The 19,770-nt window shown below is 49.2% G+C and overlaps 1 protein-coding gene and 1 long non-coding RNA gene across 3 annotated transcripts in view; both read right to left on the bottom strand.

Annotated features, from left to right (window-relative positions):
- TUB (TUB bipartite transcription factor) overlaps positions 1-19,770 on the bottom strand; it is an 88,335-nt gene that overhangs the window by 35,327 nt on the left and 33,238 nt on the right. The gene's annotated exons all lie outside the window — the stretch shown is intronic.
- Positions 1,378-10,700, bottom strand: LOC105739336. The gene is made up of 4 exons (XR_001115247.2): positions 10,660-10,700; positions 8,505-8,663; positions 3,261-3,317; positions 1,378-3,141 (listed from the first exon to the last, which is right to left on the bottom strand). It is a non-coding gene; the product is annotated as an uncharacterized LOC105739336 (long non-coding RNA).

The following is a 19,770-nucleotide window of genomic DNA, read 5'->3' as shown; positions in this document are numbered from 1 at the left end:
AAGTTTCTGGTCTGTAGCTATACTGGTATGCTTTTAGAGAAACCAGGCTTTCTCCACCTTTGCAGACTTTTGGGTCTGGAATCCACTTCCCATCCCTGCCCCGCAGGCCAAAGCCCTAAGGCTGAAACTGAAATTATGGTTCAGTGGGGACCGAGGAGGGCCCAACTACTTGTATTTCTTTAAAGTTCCTGAGGGGGGCATTGATGAACAGTCATTAGTCTACTATGTTAGGAAGGACTCAAGGTTTATATTATTGCAAATGATCTACTGTACTGGACCTGAGAAAATGTAAGGGAATCAACAAGAAAACCCCAGAATCAGAAAGTTCGGTAAAGTTGCCAGATAAAAAGATGGAAAAATAGCCAAGAACATTTCTATAAAAAAATTATCATTTGTAAAATGAAAATGAAAAAGATCTCATTTACAGTGGTACAAGACTACATATGAAAAGTTTTAAAATAATACCAATGAGACTGATTTGTGATTCATATAAAGAAAATTATAAAATGTAATTGAGATTTATAAAAAGAACTTGAAGAAATGGAGATTCCTAATGTATTTCTATACGGTAGGAAGACTATTTTAAAGACAGTCATTCTTCCTAAATGAGACTTCATTTAGTTCAAAGCAAAATTCCAAGGGGATTCTGAAACTTGGTAATGTACAGAGATTTTTTATGCTTCCCTGTGGTGACGATTTAAGGAAAGGAGGGCGAGCCCCAAGATGGTTTGTGAACGTGGGTTCTGTGATAAGAAAGCCAGTGTGGCCATGTTGCCTTGCTGGCTAGTGTCAATCAGCAACACCACCTCCATCGTCCCGTGAGAGCATGCCCACACGGTGTGGGCATCCTGCCCCACATCCCAGGATGGCAGATTAGTGGGCAGCAGTGAGAGTTTGGGGTAGTGAGGGCATTGGTGCCCCCACTACTCTCTTTTTTGCCTATTTCTCTCAATCAATGGCCGTTTTTACCATTTGCAGAGCCATGAATTAAGAGTGCCCAATTCAGCTGACCTGTGTGGATGCCCATGATTAGGGCAGATTGGGATAAGCTACTCGTCTGCCCCTAATTCCTCTAGATAACCCAGGTATAGATAATCTGGAAGGAAAAAACAAAACAAAAAACAAAAACAAACAAAACAGGTAAGAAAAGCAAAGACATTTCTGATAACGGCTAATGAGAGGAGCACCAATCCCATTAGATATGAAAATACACAGCTGCAACAACTGAAGCAGTGTGACGATGGACAGGAGTGTCATGTGAAACGTCAATGGAAGAAAACAAGCAACCCAGAAATATACTCTAAGAACTTAATTTCTCTACAAGAATTTAGGGTTAATTACCCCCCCTCCCCAAAGAATACAAAGAATACTAAATTTAAAAATGAGGGTGTAAAATCATTATGACAAAAGTGTAAAGTGTCCTGTGGTTATCTGGAAGGGGACAAAGAGACGTTCCAGAGCTATGAGACTGGGCTGATTTTCAGCATAAGCAATCGTTGTTATTGTAGTAGTTAGTTTGTGTAGAGAAAAAGCAAAGAAAAGATGGAATGGTTCAGCAAAGCAGAAAGTACACTGGGCTAGAAGCCAGGGGTCTGAATTCTAACCACAACTCCTCCCTGCGGAGTGATCGTGGGCTAGGTCTTTCTCATTTCTGGGCCTCACTCCAACATTTCAAAGATAAAGAATTAACACAGATGACCTGCAGCGGCCCTTCCTGCTCAGCCCTCTGGGATTCAACGATCATTCCCCATTTGTGGTTTCTACAGCAGGACTCGATGGGAGTGCAGAAAGAAACTCAGATCTTTCCTGCCCCAAATCGCGGAGTGACCTCGTAGGCCGGCCCTGTTCATTTCAGTACTGAGGCTCGCACTGCACCCAGCTCCGTCAGTCACGGGGACCCAGAGATGACTAACACAGGGCACTGGCCTGTGAAGATCATGGGTTACTGGGGGACACAGATGGACACAGATAACAAACAATAATCCCAGGTGGTATGAAGTCAACCCAGCCAGAGGTGAAGACCCGTGGGGGCACAGCAGAGAGAGCCAGAGGAGTCTGGCAGGGGACCAGGCAGGGCTTTGCAGCAGAGACGGCCTTTGAGGCTGGGTATTAAAGGATACAGAGCTCAGTAAAGGTAGACGGGGTGAGGAAGCCACGGGAGTTAGGAAAGCATTGGGGTGGATAGCCTGCCTGGCTGTAACACGCGGGGAATGAGTAGGGGGAAGAAGGGTCTTGGAGAGGTTATATGGGACTGGGGAAGTTGGTCTGGAACAGGGCCAGGCTGCCTGTAAACAATGGGAAATCGCAGGGGTGCAGGGGTGTGGTGGCGATGGGGAAGTGATCCTGCCTGTGAGGGAGGGGATCATAGGCAGCCCTAGCAGCAGGGTCTGTGGCGAAGCCAGAGGGAATTAGAGATACCAGTGAGCAGACTCTTCAACAGCCCAGGGCAGAGCTGGATGCGGCCCAGAAGGGGCCTGAGGTGAGTGGTACAGCTGAGGCAAGCCCATGGGACCCGAGGCGGGACAGCACAGCATCAGGAAAAGCACAACTGAGGCCAGACAGCCTGGGCTCTTCGTCTGGGCTCTGCCTAACTGTGTAACCTGAGGCTGTTTAATGATTTCCGCCTCAGTTTTCTTATCTGCAAACAAGTGGAATGGTTTTTAGGGACGTCAGGGGATTCCACGATTTAATAAATAAAAGCTTTCAGCATGGTGCCTGCACTAAGTGCTCTATTCGTGTTGGCGATGACGATAGAAGAGCTGCATGTTGGAGGAAGAAGGGTCTGGACAGTGGCTTCTCAGGGAACCCACTGGGAATAGCAGGTTTGAGAAGGGGTTGGGCATTGTGAGTTACTGTTCAGATGTGCCAGGTTTGAGTGTCTGCAGGTCACCCCATTGCAAGTGACTGGAAAAGTGCATCTGGAGCTTAGAGAGAGGATGTGTGAGGAGAGGGAAATTCAGGGAATCCTGAGCCCGGGAGGAGGCTGAGGCAGAGGCTCAGGGGAAGGTGCAGACTAAGGGAGAGGAGGGCTGACAGCGAAGACTTGAGGGTGTGGCTGTGGAATCCAGCATAGAAGCTCCTTGAGGACAGGGGTTTTCACTGTTTTGCTCCCTGCTGTATCCCCAGTGCCTAGTACAGTGCCTGGAAGAAAACAGGAGTTCAACAAATATTTGTTGAGTGAATACATGAGAATTTTTCCTGTCATTTAAGTATTTTGTTAGGCACAAAATAACAGTAGCTAACATTTATTAAACGCTTACCCTGTGCCAGGCACCATGCTAAAAGCATATAGGGTCCCATTTAATCTTTACGACAGCCTGGAGAGAAGGTACTATTATTATTATTTCCAGTTTATAGATCAGGAAGCAGGTCTCAAGAGGTAAAACAACCGGCTGAGTTCACATACCTCGTGAGGAGCAGAGCCAGGGGCCAAACCTGGGGCTGCAGGACTCGTTGTGGGTACTCTCCTAGACCCTGACTCAGCCAGAAAGGAAACTGGGAGCAACAATGCCCTGTGCCGGCTCTCATATGCTCAGTAAAGAGGGACTATTTTTAAATCTTGCTGGAGGAGGTGGGGAGCCAAAAGAATGAGCTAGAGAAGCTGGACCTCGTTGGTGTCAGACTTACGGAGTGAGGCCATTCACAGACCAGTATTTGGTGAGGCCAGATGGTAGAGGAATGGGAGCAGATCAGGAGCCGGGAGTGGAGCTGCCTGGAGCGGGAGAGGCAGGTTGGAGGTCAGAAACTTACTGAGAGGAAGGAGCTCCATCTGTACACGGTGATGGCTGTGTGTGTGAATGTGTGTGCATTTGGGGGAGGTAATGGGCTGCAAAGGTTATCCAGAGGATTCAGGCAGGTCCAGAAAGATCCAGGGTTATCCCACGGTGACAAGGACTAGAGGTCATTTGCAAAATGCAGGGGCTGCACGCCTGGTAGGCTGTTCATGCAGGTCTCGTCACAACTCTTCAACCTGCTTCCATAACCAGTGCTGAAGTCCTCAAACACCCGCAGTTATCACACCTCTCCTAGACACGAGCTCTGAAGAGGGCATGAGAAGTCAGACAGGCTAGGCTTGCCCCAGGCTTGTCTCGCAGGCGACAGATTGGGATTCAGAACCCTGGACTCCTCTAGCTGCTGAGCGGTGCTGCCCCAAGCAGGGTGGCTGCCCAGGGAAGTCTGAGGCAGCTTTCTGTCTCTCCAGGCTGTCTGGACCCTCTGCACAGTCCTGCTGCCTCCAGAGAACGAGGTTCATCGCTCAGTCCCCTGTGCACAGTAACTGGCTGGGACTGGGATCCGGGTCAGGGCATAGGCTGGTGGAGTTGTACAGGGGATGAACCCAGGGCCAGCTCCCTCTGGACTGCACGGAGTTGCTTTCGCCCCCATCCTCACTCATTCCTGACTCATGCCAGGCCCTTCCAATTCCCTTCACCTCCATGCTGCCTACCTCTGGTAATGCTCCTGCAGGGGAAAAGGCTGTCATGCTGTGTGCCAAGCGGAACCTCATGTTCAGCGTCTGAGCAGACCTGTTGGTTCTAGACACTCTCAGAACACCCTGGGCTAGAGGAGAGAACTGCAGAGTGCCCATTCTTCCCCTGGCAGTACCCTTGGAGCCCCCACAGCCTCAGGGGCCCTCAGGGCAGCCTCCCCCTGGGCCCCTTCCTCCTCGGCCAACTCTGGGGTGACATGATTAGCCACTGCCCAAGCACTGACCACCATGCACAACCCATTTCACGTCTGACCAACCCCAGACTGGACTCTGAGCACACAGAGAGAAACCCTTCACAGCGATATGACTCTGAGGGCAAAAGGAGTGTCTGCAACCACAGAATCCACACTGTCATGTATGTGTGGACCTCCTACTATGTGCAGGAGTGGTGCTAGGGGCTTCCCATGCATTGTCACAAGGCCACACACAACTTATTTTTCAGATAAGGAAATCGAGGCTCAGAAGCTTGCCAGGCTTTAGCCATTCCACATCACCAAATTCATCACTACCCTTGGGTCAGATAAACCCTGAAGCAGAGCTGCTCTTCCAGCTCTGCTCCTAGGCTCACCAGAGGGCATGCTGCCCCTTCCTTTACCCTCCACCCCATCTAGAGTGGAGGCCTATTTGGGCCGACAGATACACTCAACTCTGCTCTAGGTACTAAAAGAGAGAAATGGAAGGAAACTGACATTTGTTAACAACTATTCTTGCTAAGTGCTGTCATGTATTATTTTCTCATTCAATCTTCTTAAGTGCCCTATAAGGCAGGTACGACTATCCCCATTTTAGACAAAAGAAAGTGAGGCTCAAGAACTGAGGTCACACAGTAAGGTATAGGTCTACCTGAATCTAAGACTCACACGAAACCACTTCTTTACTCTGTCTCACTCCCATTGTGGAACCTGGGGCACACGCCATGTCTCCTCTGTCCATTACCACCTGCTCCAGCACCACCAAAGCCCTGGCCCCATGAGGAGCAGGCCAGGAATGAGAGGGAAAAGGAGTCTGCTTCCTTCCCAAAGCCTGGAGGACCTTAGTGGGCCCAAGACACCTGCTACCCCAGCAACATGCACACTTCCTCCTTAGCCTGATGGTCATGATCCTGGCTTGGCCTCTGCAGAGAGGGGCCCTTCCCAAGTCCAGGTGTGGTCTGGAATGACGATCCCCCAGTCAGCTTCCACCAATTCTCCTCCAAGAGGCTGGGCCTTGCTACCTATATTATACATTGGCCCTGTGTCCTCTCATCCCCTAGCATCCTGCTTCAACATGGAGAGGCCCCTGGGACTCCAAGACCTTTGGTTGCACAAATCACTCTTCTGCTCCTACCAACAATATCTTTGAGTATCCATAACTGTCTATTTGTTCCCAAGTTTGCGGAGTCCTTTGACACCACGATTTAAATTGCTGACTTCAAATCCTATGCTAGTTCCTCCTGCCCCACCAGCCATGTCTGCCCTGACTTACTCTCCTCCCTCATCTGGCCTGTTTGCTCTGAGATCCCAGGAGGCCCTGTGGCTCTGTCTGCAACCGCCATGGCACCTAGTTTCTATCACTGGGTTTCATGCCCCTGACCCTCACTGTCTCTGCCTTGAGTTCCTGGTATCACTGAGGAGCCCCCTGTCATTATCTGCAGGCCACAGTCTTCGACCCCACTTACGTCAATGTTCCCTAACACCCTCCTCTTCCACAACTCCCCATGCTTAGACCTCAGCCAAGACACGAGGGCCCAGATCCCAACAAATGTTACTGATCTTACCCAGCCAGGCCTCTCTAGCCACCATCAGAGCCCTGGTTTTACAGGCACTGGGTAAACTCTTGGTGCAGCTCTGGATGGTCATTAGGATCAACAGGCAAGTGTACTACAAGCCCCAAATCTGGTTTATCCCCATGGCCACAGCCACAAGCATAACATGGTAATCTATGTACCCAGAAGGCCACATCTGGGGTAAGAGGCTGTGCAGCCTGTCCAGTGGAGCTCAGGCACAGTCCATCAAGGTGGGGACAAGCATGGGGCCATGGGTTCTCCTTCTCCCCTTCATCTCAGTCTTCTCCCTGGGGCAAGTGATGCTGTTTTAAAACCATATTCATCGTTCAGCCTCAGAGCGTTGGAAACTATGGCCCTGATGTACATTCTGGCCTATTGCTGGGAGACTGAGAACTGAGTAAGTCTGAAAACTCAGAACTATCCATTTTCCAGTCCTGATCCAGCTCTTAGAACCGATCCTGCCATATCCCTGCGGGACAAATGATGCCCATCAGGTTCTCAAAGTCCTTCAGAGAATGTCCAATGTCACCAATCATCGAAACAACAGCATTAAAACAACTTGCCACACCACTCCTGACCAAAATCGCAAAACGAGAAAAAAGAAAGTAAATAAAACAGCTACAAATAAATAAAAATGATGAACCTGTATACTGGAGGGCTGTGGGGACAGCTATACATAATTGGTGTCATAGTAAATGGGCTCAATATTTCTGGAGAACCATCTAGTAATATGTGACAAGAACTATAAAATTGTTCATGCCCTTTAACTTAGTAGTTCCACTTGGGGAATGCTTCCCAGTAAAATACTAAGAAAGTAATTTGTACAGAGATATTCATAGCCATGATATTTATAATAGCAAGAAATTGGAAGGAGCCCAAAGGTTCAGCACTTGGGGACTGACTAAGCAAATTGGGTCGAGTGAACACTCCCGGATGCTTTACAGCCAGGAGGTGTGGACATGTGCAGTCTGGGGTGAAATGAATGTGCATCCTTGGGCCGGCAAGACGGGAAATAAACCGAATCAGATGGCCTCTGACTCCAGCTTCAACCATGGAAGCAAACGTGCAGTCGGCTACTTCATGCTGCCTTCGTGTTAATTCAGTTAAGTCAGTAAACTTCATGTCAATTATGAGGGTTTTAAAGGTCATTTATTTTACTTTCTTTTTCTAAAGGTCATTTTGAATTAACTGAATTCTTTTTTAAGAAGACATTTAAAATGCTAACAAGGAACTCCGTGGAGGAGATTTCATAACTGTCCTTGTGTGTGCTCATCTCCTGGGAGTCCTTTCTGACATCTCATCTCTCTTTCCTCCTGTCTATGCAGGAGGACCTGGGCTCACCCACGTGGCTGGACAGGGGCTGCTGTGGACTGGAGGCGCTGGGTCCTGAGACAGATGTGAGGGTCCCCGGCCTCAGCAGGCCCAGACACTGTGATGGGGCAGTCCTTGGCCCTGATGCTCTGTCGCACCCCTTCCCGAGCCTTCCCTCCTCTGGGGCCCACTCTGTGACCCATGCTTTCTCCTGTGCCTCAGGAAAAGGTTACCGAAGAGTATGTCGGCCTCTCCTTCCCATGAGAGTGCAGATGACCTGAACACCTTCCACAGACAACGTCTGAGTGTCTAAGGTGGCCCTGTAGGCAGGGCCTGGGCTTCCTGGCCCCGGGTAGGTGTTCCCCAAGAGCAGTGGTTTCCTCCCCCAGCTGCAGCCTGTCAGAATCACCCAGGGAGCTTTCTAAAATAAAGATTCCTGGGCCCCGCCCTAGAGTCCCTGTGGGCAGAGTCTGGGAATGTGCATTTTAAAAATGTTCCTAGGGCTTCTCATGATGCAGACCACTGTTCTAGAGCCTTTGATGCCTAAGAAAGAGGGTGGTGAGCCTGCCTTCTTGGGGTCTTGGGTTCAAAAGGCTCTTATCATGTGCCAGCAGCCATGGTAGAAACTGCAACCCCTCATGTGTACACACACACACACACACACAACCTTCAGAGGAAGGCCCTGCCCAGTAGCCTAGAGCATCTGGGAGAGCCCTCCACAGGCCCCTGACAGCGCCTGGCTCCCTAGCTCCCTAGAGGCCAAGAGCCAGCCTCCGCCTCAGCCCAGGCATGTGCATCTCCCCGGGACTGCAACCTCCCAAGCTTTCTGGGTTCCCCACGTCCTGTGGCAGGGTCTCCTGCTGCAGGAGCTCTTGGTCCATGCCCGCAGTCCCAGGTGGGGCAGTGGGGGCCTGCGGCCCCACCTGCCCAGGCCATACTTACGGCGTCATTTTATAAAGCTGCGTCCTCCTCTCAAACAGCGACCCTCCCCAGGCCCAGGGCCAAACCCCAGCCACTGGCGTGGCCTGGGCAGACTCCGTCTCACCGCCCCCCGTCTCCAGGACGCTCTTCAGCTTCACATTGGCGCTTGAGTCCCCCAGCCTGTTGTCAGGAAATACCGAGAGTCGTCACCCTGCCCCACCAACCACCCTGCCGAGTGAGAATGGGCTGAAGCCTCCGTAGTCCTGGGGAAGCGAGAACAGGTGAGGAGGAGCAGGGAGGAACTCCAGGGGTGGGGTCTCTTCCCAGCAGTTTTGGAGCAACTTTCTGAGCCCTATCTGGGATGTTAAGGTGACAGGGAGGGGGTCACTTCTACTGGGCCCCCCTCCAAACTGTTCCTGAAGTAGCAAGACTGCTGGGGGACCCTGGAGTTCCCCAAAAGCACTGTCTCCAAGCCTGGGATCCTGGGGCCCAGTGTGGCTTTATTTGGGGATCTGGATCTCTTAGGGGTTAGGGGCAGTGCCAGGAGGCAGGACAACTTCCAGGCGATAGGAGGGTCCAGTGTATGCAGGGACATGAGTGTGGGCTAAAGGGGCACAGAGCAAACTAGCAAGATCTCTGTCCCCTCTGAGCTGATTGTCCTCATCCTACTCTTGTACCCCAGGATCCCAGGGCAAGGGATGTGCAAAGCTGCCCCTCCCCAACTCCTAGGCCCTGCTCTGAGGGACGGGGAGGGGAGCCAGGCATTGACTTATTTGGGATCTGAGGTCACACGGACTTGAAGGGCCTGGTTTTCCCTGTAGAGGCACCGCAGGGTGTTTCCACCCCGATCCTGAGGCCAGCTCTCTCATCCTCCCTCCCCACAGCACACGCCCCCACACGCTGGTCTAGGTCCAGGCTTGCCTCAGTTTACTGAGAGTGCCCAGCTGTCAGCAAGGTTTGAGGGAAGCTCTGTGGGGCTGAAAGGAAGCCAGGACACTACCCACTGAGTCCTCCCCCACACAGGTGGCACTGTCGCTGATGCCAGGCCCAAGGAAGGACGAAATGTGTTTTGTCCTGTTCAGAGACTCTCTTTGCATTTGTAGAGACAATGGACAGAGAGCATCAAGGAACGAGGGGGCCGACCTGTGGCTTCACAGCCCTGGGGCAGCAGAGAAGGGCCAGGGCCACACGGGCCCCACCCTGGGGGCACCCTGATGGCTGGGGCTGGGGACGAGTCAGCCAGCAGGCGGGGCCAAACTGAGCGGCATCCACTGATGAAATCACCCGCAGCTAGGCAGAGCCCAGGCCTACATAAGTGTGGACATAACCGTGACTGTGCTGTGTGGGTGGCAGGCAGGGAGTTCACACAGTGTCTGTAATGATGATGGTTGGTTTTCTCAGCGTGTGTTATTCCTCAGACTCCATCAGCTTCTATGTTGGCAAGGATTCACAGACCCCAAATACGTACAACAGTATAAGGGATCCTCTGGCCCAGTAGTTATCAGTTGGAAAACATCCTTTCATGAAGAGGCTAACAGAAAACATAAACGCAAGTGGCTCGGGATGAAGCTGGGGACAGGGTGGGACTAGAGTTCCACACTCTCAGTCTCTCCCTCCCTGTCACCCTCAACTCCTGTTTCCTGGAGATGCTTCTGGGTGACCCTGGGGCTCCAAGTGTCATTTGAAAATCACTGGTATGGTCCAGCTTTCTTATTTTCAAATGAAGAAGCTGAGGCCCAGAGTGGGTAGAGATCTGCCAAAGGTCACACAGCAAGTTGGTAGCAGAGCCAGGGCTGGAGCTAGGACTGAGGCCCCATGACTCCTAACCACTGTGGCCTCCAGCTCCTAAGTCAGAGGTGGCCAGCAACCCCACCCATGGTTCTGACCTCCTCCAACCTTCTCCTGCCCACTCTCTGGCTTTCCTGCATGGAGGGACCTGGCATCTATCTGGCACCCCTTCCAGAAACAAGGTCCAGACAGGCCTGAGTTCTTGGCCCTTCAGCACTAGATCTGGACCCTTGTGACTGTGTTCTCCACAGGTGACCTCTTCACTCTCTTGGCTTTCCCACCTATCCACGGGGCTCCCAAATCTACTTCCTGATGGCTCCCCTGAGCCCCAAATGCCTCTGGGCCCCTCCAGGGACACCTCTAAGTCTCCAGGTTCAAAGCAACTCACCTTACTCCAGACCTGCTCTTCCTCCTGTTTTCTGGCAATGTGCATAGTCCTGCCATTCACTCAGTCATCACCCCAGAAACCCAGGCCCACCCCAACCCTCTTCATCTCGCATGTGGCTCCACCCATGAAGCCCTCCTATCGGTCCCCTCCCCTGTCCCCAGTGCCTCTGCCCGGATTGAGGCCTCACATGTCCCCAGCCTCCTTCTAGTCTCCTTGACTGCAGTTCTGCCTGCTCCAGGAACATTACACTTTTAAAAGCCAACCTGAGCATGTCACTTGTCTGCTGACAAGGCTCTTTCCACTGCTCCTCGTTCCAAAGTACACAAACCAAGCTCTTCCATGAGGCTTATGAGGCTGCAGGACCTGCCCCCTGACCATTCCTCCTGCCCTGCTCTGCTGTCTCCCCTCCAGGCTGGCTGTGCTCCAGCCACTCCTAAACTCCTGGCAGATCTCCCCACAGAACTTCTTTCTCATCTCCTGCCTCAGCACACACCATCCTGTGTCCTCAGATCAAGGCTTTTCCAAGTGTGCCCTTGGATACCTGCTTCACCATCCCCTAGCATACTGTCGACTCCTGGGCACCACCCTGCCCAGACCTGCCGAAAGAGAATCTCTGCATTTTTAACACAAATCTGTGGATGCCACACACTGAATGTTGAGAGGCACTGTTCCACTGAGCAGCTCCTCTTGTCCCAGCCGCCCTCCTGCCTCAGCTGGGCAATTTCTTCCTTTTTGCCCCTGTACTCTCCAGGGTGTACAACTGTGACTGGATGTCTCCTCTGCTGGACTATGAGCTCCATACAGGCAGTAACCATGTCTTCTTCCTCTGACCTGTAAATCCCTGAGCCTGGTACCGAGAAGGGATCAATGAATGGGACCCCCAGCTGAGCCCCAGTGCCCCTGGCCAGGAGGAGGTCAAGCTGATCTAGTGACAAGCCACAGCTTGTCTGGAAACCTGAGACACTGCTCCCAGGGTCTCTGCAAGTTACATCTGTCCCTCCACCCCACCCTACCTCACCCTCTGCACAGTAAGGAGACATGTTGGGACTATGTGTAATGGAGGGCCTACGGGATGTTAACAGTGACATTTAACAACCAGCTCTCCAGAAAATGTCTGCATGCGTAGACTCAATAAGTTTATTATAAATTTTACTGACACAAAGGATGTATAGCACATAATTTACAAATACTACTGAAATATCCAGTATTCTTTATTGTAAATTCCATATAGCCAGAAATCAACCCATTCAATGAGTTTCGCCTAACTCTTTATCTGTAGCCAACCTACAGTTGCAATGACAAATTACTGTAGTTCCAACTTAATGTTGCTTGATATTTTCATTTATGTTAACAAGTAAGTTGAAAGTGAAACAACAAAGACATGTCAGAACTTCACTCCTTCACTGGTGGTCGAAGTGACTTCTTTGCTGAATAGGTTAACAGTTTGTGAATACTGGAAAAATCTTTGTTTTCTGCTATTCACCATGGAGCAGCTATAAACATGACACCCTTTAAAATTTAATCTGCATTAGTAATATTTTTTCCCATCACTTTCTTAGGTCTAGACAATCAATAAAACAATAAACCAGGTCTTAATGTGCAGCACCTGTTGACTCCCCTGGTCTAGCCGCCCTTGCCATGGCCAATCTGTGATGTGACTGAGCATAGAGGTGGGAGGAGATGCTCAGCAGTGCACGGTCACGTGGCAGTTCCACCCCGCAGATACAACAGACAGGCGCAGGGAAAGGCAGTAAAATGAATACGAAGTAGTGAGTTTTCAGTATATTACCTTTGTAAACATAACTTGTTTAATGTTAAATTTATACCGCTTTTTTTTTTTTTTTTTAATTTTTGAGAGAGAGGATCTTGCTCTGTAGCCCAGGCTGGACTGCAGTGGTGTGATCTCGGCTCACTGTGGCCTTGACCTCCTAGGCTCAAGTGATCCTCCCACCTCAGCCTCCTGAGTAGCTGGGACTATAGGCATGTACCACCATGCCTGGCTAATTTTTGTATTTTTTTGTAGAGATGGCGGTCTCACCATGTTGCCCAGGCTGGTCTCGAACTCCTGGCCTCAAGCAGTCCTCCTGCCTCGGCCTCCCAAAGTGCTGGTGCGGCAGGCCAGGTGTCACTAACACAGGCCTCCATAACAACTGTTTCAGTACTGACTGAGTGGTGAAGTTAAATATTAAAAGCTGACAGAACCAGTGCCCTTATACAAAGGCTAGAATGTAACAAAAGCCCACCGAGAGTTTTGCCTAGGCCTTTCCTGGGCCTTAAAGCATGACAAAATAATGAAGGAATTCTTAACAGGCCCCGTTTAAGGTTAAACAAGTTTTACTGGGGGTCTGAAGAAACTCCCCAGACCTCCACAAATAAGTTCTATTAGAGGTCTGAAGGAACTCCCCAAACCTCCGTGACTTAGCAGGGGACAAGATAAGGGTAATTACCCCTGGCACCTGGACCCATCTAGGTTTAAGTAAATTTACTGAGGCCCCAGAGGAAGGTCTTCAGGACTCAAATCTTAGTTATAGATTAAAAGAAGTTAATCACTTATGTCTTTAGATGAATGCACACTTACACATAGACATATAGTTTAGAAGATATATAAGCTCTGGAAAACTTTGTAATTTTGAGTTGGTCTGGCAATAATTTCCAGGCCTTCTCCCTGTAACTGGTTACAGAAATAAAAACTCCCTTCTCTCCCAGTTCATCTGCATCTCGTTACTGGGCCTTGAGAATAAGCAGCCGACCCTCAGTTTGGTCCAGGAATACTGGGATTACAGGCGCGAGTCACTGTGCCTGGCCAGTTTGATTCTTAGTAACAGCTATGTTTAGCAACGGGCTTACAAACATTTTCCTTTATTGCGCAATTGATTCTCATGAGCCGTTTGTGGGCCAGTTCCAGGATAGTCACCCTAAAGAACTGAATGGGACCCCCCATTACTGCCATTACCCAGAGGGCCAGTCCCCTCCCCAGCCCTCTAGAGCCTAGCTTGTGAGCTGCCAGAGCTGGGATCCTGAGAGTCTAACAGACCCTGCTGTGTGATCCAGCCAGCTTGTTTCCACTCTGTGGGCCTCAGGTTCAACTTTGAGGGGGAAAATGGTGCCTCCTAACTCGTGAGGTGTGGAGAGAATGAAACGCCCACTTGCCCTTCCCCCACACACTTGGCCTACATACTGTAGTTCATTCCCATCACTGCCCCCACACCTTACTTGAGACCACCATGCGCTTGTTTTGGGGACATGCCTGCACACCCCTCACCCTCCCAAACCACATCACACACAATAACATGTCACCCCATATACCACTCAGAGACAAGCTGACCTGTAGACAGCTGCCTCCCACACATCACCTCAGACACTCCACAGATAGATTTTCCTCCAGCTCTACCTCACACACAGCCTGCCTACATACCCAAACCACACCCCACAAAGGCTCCCATGCGCATATGTACCCGAAATTCCTTCGTGTACCTGTACTCCACATGTACTGCGCCAAATACCTTTTCCCTCCCCCCAAGGCATTTCACAGAAATGGATGCCTCACCCTGCCCACCACAACCCACTGACACTCCAGACGTCCCCCGACCTCCCCCTGCCAGCACGAGCATGCGCACCACACACATGTGCCCATCATTTATTTATACTTCTCTCCAAACTCACACCTCACAGCACACACTCATGCCACCCCCACACACAGGCATTCCCATATGGCCCTCACACACTCAAGGCATTCCCATATGGCCGCACATTCCAGGACAGAGACCCCAGCCAGCCCTCTGAGCCCATGCCCTGGATTAAGGAGAGTGAGGGGCATCCTGGTAGCATGAGGTGGGAAAGCTAGGGTGCACTTCCTCGTGGTGACAGCTTGCTTCCCTGGAGGTCAGGCCCTGGCTTGAGGTGCAGGGAGGACTTCAGAGAGTTGAGAAGGGATAGGACAGAACTGCTGGCTAAACACCTCTGTGTCCTCCAGACCCAGCCTCAGGCGACTCCAGCAGCCAGCTCCTTCCTGCTCTCCCCAGCACCCCCAACCCAAACAAGGACACCCATCTGCTTCTGGAAGCTCCTCCCATGCCCTGTGAGAGCGGGACTCTTCGGGGCTTAAGGGCCTTGCCCAGGCTGCAGTGAACGCTGAGCCCAGGCTCCCCTGTCACAGGAAGAGATCACAAGGCACAGGGCCCTGAGCGGAGGGGCCAGTGGGAAGGTGAGCAGGGAGGCCAGGGCTCCCGCTTCCAACTCCACAGGTGCTGTCAGGACTCCAAGGGGGTGCCCCTTTCCTATGCCTTGCCAGACTGAGGTGGTGGCAGAGGCACACACTATCCTTGGCTGTCCCAACCTTCAGCTCCACCTGAAGGTTGGACCCTATCCTGTCCCCCAGTCATCATCCTGTAATCTTGCCCTGTCCTTGCCCTCACCTCCAGCCCATCAGCAGCAGAGCTGAGTCCTGGGGTGAGGGGCCTCTGTCTGTCTGCTCCCATCACCCAGCATCTGTGTGGCCAGGGTAAGGGCCTCCCTCCTGGACCACCCCATCATCTGAGCAAGGAGGAGCCAGTGTGCAGCAGATGCTGGGTGGGCTCTGGGGCCCATGATGGGCAGATGCCAGCACATCTGTCTAGGTGGTCCCAGCACACTCTAAGAGCAGCCTCAGGCCAGACTGGGTCCTGATGGGTACAGGGAAGCCATCTCAGGGGTATACCCCTTCTTACAGCACCACCCAGCAATAATCCAGAGTAATGGCTGAGGCCTTAGACAGCAATGGTAAGGTATGCGCCACCCACTTCAGAAAGGTCACTCACTATCTTGCATTCTCCTCCCACCTCTCTCTCTCTCACACACGCACACACACAGGCCACTCCAGACTGATCCCACCAGGCTGGTGAAGCCTGTCCTCTCTAGACTCTACGTCCTGGTCCTTGCAGAAGATCCTGCCTTCAGATTTCCATGGCAACAGCAGACAGCTGCCCTGACTGATGAGTTACAGTAAACTCTCTCCTCTCTGTCTAGCTGAGCGGGTTTCCAGGGGACACAGGCTGAGCATCTAGGCCTGGGCTCCAGACTTGGGTTAGTCATGACAGAGTGACTCTAGGACAGGCCAGCCTCCACACCCCATCTTGCCCAAGCCCACCTCCTCTTCACCTTCTGGCCTTTTGAGAGATTGTTTAAAATGGCAGACAATAAGCCATGTAAGCACCAAGGCTGTGCTGAGCTACTCTACCATCCCTTTAGCCAGATGTGCCATGTGCCTCCCAGTGACAGTAACACAGGTACATACACCCATGCACATGTATGAACACAGGTACAGTACACACAGGAACATGTACACAATATTCACACAAAGTGGAAATCTCCATGGCTGCAGAGACCATGTGTGCATGCATGCTGACACATATATGGAGGAACACATACACACATACATATGCCAGGACACACATCCAGGTGTACACATAGATATGCCAGAACAGACATTCAGGCTGGGAGATGACATGGCATGCAGGTGAGGACATGTCTACAGGCTCACACATATCCATTCCAATTGATGGAAATGGACATGGGCCCACAACTATTCCCTACTTCCATGTGTGCTTGCTCTCTGTCTCTCTCTCTCTCTCTCTCTCTCTCTCTCTCTCCAGCCCTTGCCCTGCCAGGCCCAAGGAGGGGCACGTGGAAAGTCAGAGGACCATACAAGAATCAAACCCTTAAGAAAGGGCTGTAATCAAAGATACAGGTGAGACTGTACACATCTGAATCTTACTATATTTCTAGACTAATAAATTAAAAATCTCAACACAATGGACTTTCTAGAAAATATAAATCTCTAAACTTAAAAAGAAGTAGAAAAGTTGATTAGATTAATAACCACAGAAGAAACTGGAAATGTTGCTAAACAGCTCCAGACAAGAAAGGTGCCAGACCAAGATGAATTTTGAGACAAGTATTTCAAACTTTTTTTTTTTTTTTGAGACAGAGTCTCACTCTGTCTCCCCGGCTGGAGTGCAGTGGCGCAATCTCGGCTCACTGCAAGCTCTGCCTCCCAGGTTCACACCATTCTCCTGCCTCAGCCTCCCGAGTAGCTGGGACTACAGGAGCCCGCCACCGAGCCTGGCTATTTTTTTTGTATTTTTAGTAGAGACGGGGTTTCACCGTGTTAGCCAGGATGGTCTCGATCTCCTGACCTCGTGATCCGCCTGCCTTGGCCTCCCAAAGTGCTGGGATTACAGGCGTGAGCCACTGTGCCAGCCAAATATTTCAAACTTTTAAAAACAGACAATTATTGGCCAGGTACGGTGGCTCATGCCTATAATCCCAGCACTTCGGGAGGCCAAGGCAGGCAGATCAGGAGGTCAGGAGATTGAGACCATCCTGGCTAACACCGTGAAACTCCGTCTCTATTAAAAATACAAAAAAATTAGCCGGGCATGGTGGCGGGCGCCGGTAGTCCCAGCTACTTGGGAGGCTGAGGCAGGAGAATGGTGTGAACCTGGGAGGCGGAGCTTGCAGTGAGCCGAGATTGCGCCACTGCACTCCAGCCTGGGCGACAGAGCGAGACTCTGTCTCAAAATAAATAAATCAATTAATAAATAAATAAAGATAAATAAATAAAAACAATTATTACGAAAAAAACAAATAACCCCATCAAAAAGTGGGCAAAGGACATGAACAGACACTTTTCAAAAGAAGACATGTATGCAGCCAAAAAACACATGAAAAAATGCTCATCATCACTGGCCATCAGAGAAATGCAAATCAAAACCACAATGAGATACCACCTCACACCAGTTAGAATGGCCATCATTAAAAAGTCAGGAAACAACAGGTGCTGGAGAGGATGTGGAGAAATAGGAACACTTTTACACTGTTGGTGGGACTGTAAACTAGTTCAACCATTGTGGAAATCAGTGTGGCGATTCCTCAGGGATCTAGAACTAGAAATACCATTTGACCCAGCCATCCCATTACTGGGTATATACCCAAAGGACTATAAATCATGCTGCTATAAAGACACATGCACACGTATGTTTATTGCAGCACTACTCACAATAGCAAAGACTTGGAACCAACCCAAATGTCCAACAATGATAGACTGGATTAAGAAAATGTGGCACATATACACCATGGAATACTATGCAGCCATAAAAAATGATGAGTTCATGTCCTTTGTAGGGACATGCATGAAACTGGAAACCATCATTCTCAGTAAACTATCGCAAGGACAAAAAACCAAACACCGCATGTTCTCACTCATAGGTGGGAATTGAACAATGAGAACTCATGGACACAGGAAAGGGAACATCACACTCCGGGGACTGTTGTGGGGTTGGGGGAGCAGGGAGGGACAGCATTAGGAGATATACCTAATGCTAAATGACGAGTTAATGGGTGCAGCAAACCAACATGGCACATGGATTCATACGTAACGAACCTGCACATTGTGCACATGTACCCTAAAACCTAAAGTATAATAATAAAAAAAAATAAAAAATATAAAAAATATATATATATATAAAGAAATTCTTGACAGGATTGTAGAAAAAAGTGAATAAATACACAATCATATGGAAACTTTAAAAAAAACAATTATTGAGTTAGAGGAATCACTCAGCAATACACAAAAAAAGATGAGATGCAACCAACTAATTTTGCAAGGTTAATCAAACCCTGATATAAAAATCTGACTCCCCAGAAACCTAAAACTCCAATACTTAATAGCCTTACTTATTAAAAATACATTTAGCATTCTCAATAAAAGATTAACAAATCAAACCTAGAAGTAAGTTGAATGAAAAATGTAACATGCGCCATATAGAGCTCATTCCATTTCCAGAAATGGAAAGATGGTTTATATATGAGTAACCCTATTTATCTAATATATCACATTAATAAGCCTAATGATAAATGTCATAAGTTTTAACAGATACCAAAAAGGTCTTGGATAAAAGTCAGCACTCATTTCTGGTTAAAAGAAATTTATTAGTAAACTAGGAACAGAAGTATAGTTGACAGGATAAAGAATATTACTAAGCATTGTTTTATAAGTTCTAGCCAATGCAATAATTTATTTTTTCACATAATTATTAGAAAAGAAGATAAACTGATCATTATTTGCATATCCAACTGTCTACCTAGCAAAATATAAGAAAATTAGCTGAAAAACTATTAGAATTAATAAATAGGTCAGTGGCATTGATTAATACAGAATAACTACCCGTAAATAAATGGCTTTTCTACATATCAGAAACATCAAATTTAAAGATATAATTAAAAAGGTCCGGCCGGGCACAGTGGCTCACGCCTGTAATCCCAGCACTTTGGGAGGCCAAGGTGGCCGGATCACGAGGTCAGGAGATCGAGATCATCCTGGCTAACACGGTGAAACCCCATCTCTACTAAAAATACAAAGACAAAAAATTACCAGGGCATGGTGGTGGGCACCTGTAGTCCCAGCTACAAGAGAGGCTGAGGCAGGAGAATGGCATGAACCCAGGAGGCAGAGCTTGCAGTGAGCCGAGATTGCACCACCGCACTCCAGCCTGGAAGACAGAGCAGGACTCCATCTCAAAAAAAAAAAAAAAAAAAAGGTCCTATTCACACAAGCAATAGAAAAAATAACCTATCTTCCCTGCTAGGGAAACTTCACAGGAAATGCCTTGGACATACATGAAAACAAACTACAATTCTATTAATAATAAAGCAAACTACAAAATTTTACTTACATTAACACCCTTGATAAAAGGAGATGGATGCATCCCCTGTTCCTGTATGGAACTGCAATTTTGTCAAATAAATTGACAGGTGTGATCCCATTCTAATCATAAATGCAGTCGAATTTTTTTTCAACTGGACAAATTTATTCCAAAATTCATCTGGAAAAATAAGCCAATTTTCCAAGTTAGCCAAGACAATTTTGTAACCGTAAAAGAATGAGGAGGCATTTGCCATGTCAGTTACCAAACTGTGCTATGAATCTCCAATAAATAATCTGTACTAGGAATCTGTACCAAAAACAGTGGTATCGACGTCAGAATGACCAATGGACCAATGCAGTACAGAAATAGTACCATGTATATAGAGGAAATTGGTTTACAATAAAGATGGCCTTTCACAACACTGAAG

This window comes from Nomascus leucogenys, chromosome 15 (assembly GCF_006542625.1).
Source record: "Nomascus leucogenys isolate Asia chromosome 15, Asia_NLE_v1, whole genome shotgun sequence".
Lineage (NCBI taxonomy): Eukaryota > Metazoa > Chordata > Mammalia > Primates > Hylobatidae > Nomascus > Nomascus leucogenys.
The sequence above is the reverse complement of the archived record's forward strand: the minus strand, read 5'-3'. Positions and strand labels throughout refer to the sequence as shown.